Source organism: Triticum aestivum, chromosome 3A (assembly GCF_018294505.1).
Source record: "Triticum aestivum cultivar Chinese Spring chromosome 3A, IWGSC CS RefSeq v2.1, whole genome shotgun sequence".
Lineage (NCBI taxonomy): Eukaryota > Viridiplantae > Streptophyta > Magnoliopsida > Poales > Poaceae > Triticum > Triticum aestivum.
Window position 1 is genome coordinate 207,782,786 of NC_057800.1, and position 7,081 is coordinate 207,789,866.

A 7,081-nucleotide genomic window follows, 5' to 3' on the forward strand; every position below is an offset into this window, starting at 1 on the left:
CGAGAGCACCAGGGCGGTGGACGACAGCGAGGCCTCGGAAGGGGACGACGCAGAGGCGGGGAAGACGCGGCAGTGGAAGCCCGCGCGGAGAGGAGTATGAGGGTTCACTGGTTCGGCTGCCATCGCCGCAGAATAACAGGGGGTGTGGGTGAGTGGAGGGATGGCCTGGCCAGCGGTGGGAGTAGTAGGGGGCGGTGAGGCCTCCGCGGTAGCACAGCCGTCCATGGGAGGCAGGAGCAGGCGGCACGACCGGCACTGCTTTGGGCGGCTGGAGCAAGAAGACCAGAGGTTGAAGAAGCACTACGGCCATTGGATGGACATCGTACGGTCACTGCAGCTAGAATCGTTTATATTGACTAAGTTGACAAAGCCCTTGGTACGCATGAACTTAGTAGGCCGACAGGTCAGCCTCCGGAATGGTGCGCCCCAGATGTCAGGGGAGGAATCATTTCTTGAGCGGCCGAAGCTAGAATATCCGAGATTGAAGAAGAAGCATGACATCCGTTGGATAGACATCCAACGGCCATTGATGCTAGAACCGTGTGTTGACTATAATAAGTTGACAAAGCCTTTCATACGCGTCAACTTCTTTTTTTAGGGGACACATCAACTTAGTAGGCCCACAAGTGTGTGGCAGAGAACTTATAGCCCATTTGCGATTTGTAAGAATGTACAACCCATTTTTGAATTCTAATGGAATTTACTACAGCCCATTTACAGTTTGTTAAAAGCACAACCCATTTTCTAGCTAGGACAATGATTAATAATTTCAACCAACCGTTCAAGATTTATTCAAAAAAAAACAATCGTTTAAGACAGAATTCAATAAAATTTCCCACATGTTGATGGGATCAGAAATATTTTTATCCCAAAATTTCTAGTCAGATTAAATATAAATTTGTATCACGTAAAAATCCAACGAAACATTGCGCGCGCAACAATTAAAAATTAAGATTTTCAAAATCCATAAATAATATTTTATAAACTAATTTCATGTTTGGTGCATTTTTTATAGTTACTGCCCAGTTTTTATAATTACATCCCATTTATTATTTTTTAAAGCCTACTTTCCTGTTAAGCCTAATGCATCCCTCCTAGGAAAGATTTGCAGCCCAGCGGGGCGGAGAATAACAAGTTGACCTTGCCTGGGTATTCCTCAAAAAGATGTATAGTTGGGCTAGCAATTTTCATGTTGAAAAAAATTAATATATGGGCTGGGTATCTGTCCTGGGCTAGACGGGCCACAGCCCGCCCAGTTAATACCCTGCTCTCCTCTGAACAACAACGAAAACATCACCAAGAAAACTCTGTAGTGCTCACACCTCAAAAACACAAATACTGCTCGAGGTGCTTGGTCCCAGCTGTCGGCCGCACCTTGTGCAATTCTCTTGTTTATATTAACTACATAGGTTGACAATGGTGTGGGACCGTGATGTCAGGAAACCAGGAGGAAGCAAAAAATATATAGTTGTACATAATAAGGAGGCACTTGTGTACGTACTGCTATGGCCCTAGTGGGCCCCAACTGTCATCCAGTCAAAATAAAGTCATCTCCTGAATCCTCATGTTCATTGACCATGTTAACAATGACCGGCGCCACGGCGAGCACAACAACTCGAAGGATGACGAAGAGGGCCTCGCGAGCCCTACGGATGGTCCGATACAGCGCCCGCTGCTCATTCAGGAAGCCAGGATCATCGGACACCTATGAGCACCTTCGAGAGACTGAGACGGCATGAAACAGAAAGGCGGTGCTCGGGAGCTCCGGTTTATTTCACACCTGTATTAAGATACAAGTGTAATTTACTCGTCATCGGAAACAACGCATAATATACAACCGAGGGCCCGAGGTCTGTAAGTAAAATCGGCAGGTTACGCATGTAATTTGAGAGACCACTGTATATTTTACTAGTCGAAATCGACCAACCAAGCGCTTCGCCCGAGACCATCTGCTTTTATTTACAAGCGTCAATTTTACAAGCGGTTTTGGTTGGAAAATGACGACCCAATCATGGCCTAAGATGATGAGTTGGTCAGAAGATCATATGGTTTCACATCTAACCTACCCGACTTGTCGTATAGGCTATGAATGAAACATAAGACGATGAACTTCTTAAGCACGGAAACAACAGAAGAGGATGATCTCCTTAACAAGCAAATCACTGGCATTAGATCGACATGCAAAACAATACGAAGCATTATTCTCAGGAGGCACGGTGAACAGCTCGTGATGCCGCATGCCACAACATTCCAAGCTCAACTTTGCAATCAAACACAAGGCCGGTCATTACATAGACAATATTCAGAACAAACTCTTAAAATATCTTACATAAGTCAACATTCAGGTGAGTATGCATCTCAGCAGAGTAAATATTTACTTCTGAACTGAAGACAGGAATAGGAAAAAATGATCGACGTTGCTCACAGCAAAGGGCATCCCACTCAAAAATATCAAATGCATCTCTTATGGCTAACATCAATGAGCAAAAATCGACAAGGTTTTCCAATTCCAATATATTAAACTAATGTCAACTTTGACAAGCTTTTACCATTCAAAATATGTAATGCCTATGATTGTGGAATGGGCAGGGTTTGTCATCAGTTTGTCATCTAATAGTCCAGTGGCTCAAGGTGATGACGAATGATTAGAGAACCATTCAATGTATTGTGCATGATGAAGTATTATGGAGGACACGAACCATCTGAACATTTTGTGCAGTTCCACTAAAATCAAGCTAAGCATCCCCGTGGATTTCGTATTTATATGCTGCCAGAAAACAAAGACACATCAGCACACACATGAATATTGGCCCCAGTGTCAACCCACCAATCGGTGGACTAACAAACTGAAAGTACGGTAAACAGATTACCATATCCAGATGCCCCATCATTGTTGCTTAGAGTGACATTAACAGACTTGGAGTCCTGTCCTGGCTTCTTGGTACTTGCTTGGGCACTTGTTTGCCCAGTGTTCCTCTAAACTACAAGTAAAGCAGCCATCTCTCCTTTTGTCTTTCTTCTTACCCTTCTTAATGGTCGACGCTGGCAACACCATTCAAACATATAGTCCGATGGCTCAAGGTGATTGATACGTCTCCAATGTTTCTATAATTTTTGATTGCTCCATGCTAATATATTATCTATTTTGGATGTTAATGGGCTTTATTTTACACTTTTACATCACTTTTGGGACTAACCTATTAACCGAAGGCCCGGCCCAAATTGTTTTTTTCGTATTTTGGTGTTTCACAGAAAAGGAATATCAAACGGAGTCCAAACAGAATGAAACCTTCGGGAACGTGATTTTCTCAACAAACATGATCCAGGAGACCTAGAGTGGGCATCAAGAAACAATCAAGGAGGCTACGAGGCGGGGGGCGCCTACTCCCCTGGGCGCGCCTGATACGTCTCCAACGTATCTATAATTTTTTATTGTTCCATGCTATTATATTATCAACCTTGGATGTTTCATATGCTATTTTATATGATTTTTGGGACTAACCTGTCAGGACCCCGACTCAATGTCACATTGATCTAGCATGTAACACCTCATATCACTTTGCGGCCTCACGCACGGTATTCCCACGGGTGTCGCCTTACCTTTGCCCAGGACCGTTTGCGTCTTTTGGCACACGTATATGATAGTGTCGCTAGCATCCATATGATAAGGAGCCCGGGCTGACATGGCTAGTCGTAAACCCAAAGTGGCACAGACTTACAGGGACAGGCATCCATGACCCAGCATCGAACGTGTCGGTCATCAGCGAGTGAATCCAGGCTGTAGCACTGGGCTAGCAGGACTCCGGTGAACCGGGCTGTAGCGGGCTAACAGGACTCCGGTATTCATCGCGTGACATTTCCCCGAAGGGACAGACACAGGAACGAAGAAGGACACATGCCGGCCAGCCTAAGTGTTCCGGAGCAGTAGCAAGCTACCATGGCTCGGTGGAAACACTAGGAGACATTTCCCCGTAAGAGAGGCTACTAAAGATAAACAACTAGATGGTCAGATCCCACACATACCAAGCATTTCAATAACATACACACAATATGCTCGATATGTGCAAATACAACATGGCATCACAACATGACTCTACGACTCAAATAATTTATTCAATAGGCTCCGAGGAGCGAGATATTACAAACAGGGGTCTCACGACCCAACATTCAGAGCATACAAATCAAAGCACAAGCGGAAGCTATCATGTCTGAGTACAGACATCTATGAATGAAAAAGGCTGAGAAGCCTGACTATCTACCAGATCCTGCCGAGGGCACAAGATCGTAGCTGAGGTAACAAGCTAAACGTCGAAGTCCACGTGGAACTACTAGTGAGACTGAAGTCTCTCTGCAAAAACATAAAATAGGCAAACGTGAGTACAAATGTACCCAGCAAGACTTACATCAGAACTAACTACATATGCATCATTTTCAACAAGGGGATGATGGGGTTTAACTGCAGCAAGCTAGCTTTGACTCGGTGGCTATCCTAAACTACGACTGCAAGCGACTCTTTTGAGGTGGCGCACACGAGTCCACATATTCACCATATCAATACACCACTATGGATCCGCTCCCGTCTCCCTACGAGAGCGCCATCCATAGCACTCACGCTTATCTTGCGTATTTTAGAGTATCCACTTTCACTTGTCTATGAACTGATATAAGCAACCCAGAAGTCCTTTTCCGCGGACACGGCTATTCGAATAGATGATATTAACCCTGCAGGGGTGTACTTCTTCATACATGTTTCCACCACTTAGCGTCTGCACACGACATGTGCTCGGCAGACTTCAAGCGAAAGCCGACGTGGGTGTAGACCACGACCTACCTAAACACTCAAGTCTCTAGTCCAGGTTTATCGCCTATTCGGGTTCCATCCATGAGGAGATCCGGCCGGAGTTTCGCTCACAGCCCCAAACGATGTGAACAGGGTTCCCGAGATACCAAACGGGCATCCGGTACACCGTGCCACGTACCTACCGCATCACAGCCCACCCCTATGGTCAGCGCTGTCCACGGCCTCCAGTAAGCTACAAACACCAGAAACTACTTGCAACTCCTGGACAGAGGACTAGGGTGAATAAGAAGTCGAGCGGGATCATATTTCAGGGCCCAATGTATGGTAGTAGCTGAATCATGGATCACAAACACAGAACTCAGTTCCTGAGGACGGCTTCAATGAGACAACCCACCATGTACTCCTACATGGCCTCTCACCGACACCTTTTACCAAATCGTGTTCACACACTTAGCTCACACACAGTAGGACATGTTCACACACCTCTGATTCATACCCGATGAATCAGACCTGACTCAACTCTAAGCAGTAGCAGGCATGACAAACAAGCATGAATGAGTAGGCACAACAGGGCTCAAACAACTCCTACTCATGCTAGTGGGTTTCATCTATTTACTGTGGCAATGACAGGTCATGCAAAGGATAAAGGGGTTCAGCTAGCGCAGCAAGTAACAGATGAATCAATGTTGTCCTAATGCAGTAAAAGAGAGCAGGAGCGAGAGAGTAGGATTGTATCGGAATGAACAAGGGGGTTTTGCTTGCCTGGCACTTCTGAAGATAACATTGAGTCTTCATCAGTGTCAACGATCACATCATCGGTATCACGTCTATCGAGAGGGGACAAATACCGGCAACACAGAAGGGAACACAATCAATGCAATGCACAATATGATGCATGATCATGACATGGCAAAATGAATGTGTTTTGGGCTAATGCAACTAGCAACAGATTAAATGAAGTTGGTTTGAATACAAGATTCAAATTCAAACTCCATATGTGATTATTCAAATGCCATTTAATTGATTTGTGCTAAACAGCAGCTATAAGTGGTTCTAACATGCATGAAAATGGTACAGATGGATTCCTTGAATTTTTCTGATAATTTTTCATATATAAATTATTTAATTTGGAGTTACGGTTGATTTTCTATGAATTTTTGAAGTTTTTACAATTTTCTGGAATTTCCTGAATTATAATAAATCCAGAAAATACTTATTGCGTCAGCATTGCGTCACTATGACGTCAGCAGGTCAACAGACGCTGCTGGTGGTCAAACCAGACCAGTGGGGTCCACTGGTCAGTGACTGAGGCTGGTTAGTGTCAATGGCAGGTGGGGCCGGGTCAACAGGCACGTCAGCAGGTCATTACTGACGTGTGGGGTCGGTCAACGTCCATGTCAGCGTGGTCAAAGCTGACGGGTGGGGCCCATGTGGTTAGTTAAACTAAACAGAAAATAAACTAAGATTAATTAAGGCGTGGGGCCCAGTGCCAGTGACACGGTGCGGTGATTAGTGGCTAACTAAGCCAGCCACGTCAGCAAGTGACGCCGGCGACCACGGCGACGGCGAGACCTCGCCGGAGTTGCTCGGGACGGCGCTACAGCCCGCGGCTGGTCGCGCTGAGGGCACCAAGAGTGAGCCCGTGCTCCCGCGCATCTAGGGGGACCCACGAGAGGGCGCGGGGTGGCCGGAGTTGGGCGCGGCATCGACCCCGGCGACGGCCGGAGCTCGGGGGTTCGCGGGACCGGCGCTGCGGTGTGCAAACGAGACGGTTGTCGCGCTAGTTTTACTCTACGGGACGTAACGAGTGCAACGGACGCATGCGTGGGACCAAAAGGTCACCGGGGCTTCACCGGCGACGAGCCCGTGCGGCGGAGCGTCTCGGCTCCGGTGGAGGGAGCGGCTGGAGCTCGAAATTGGACATGGGGTTAGGGGGAAACGAAGCAGGGGCTCACGGAGATCACGATGAGACGGTCGGCGTGCTCGGGGAAGGCCTGGGGCGACGGGACAGCGACGGCGATCTCCGGCGACCGAAGCTTGAAGACGAGTCGATGCGGTCGAGTTGGGGCGTCCGAGCGCTCGGGGCTTGCTCGAGGCGACGTAACAGGCGGTGGCGGAGTTTGCAGACTACACGGGGAGGCGAGAGGAGCATGGTGGGCGTGGTGGCAGCGAACGATGGCGGCGGCTCTCTGTTCGGGCGAAGAACGAAGAGGGAGAGGGGAAGGAGAGCAGCGAGTGAGGGAGAGGAGAGAGGTGCAGGGGGCGAGGGGGGGGGAGTGC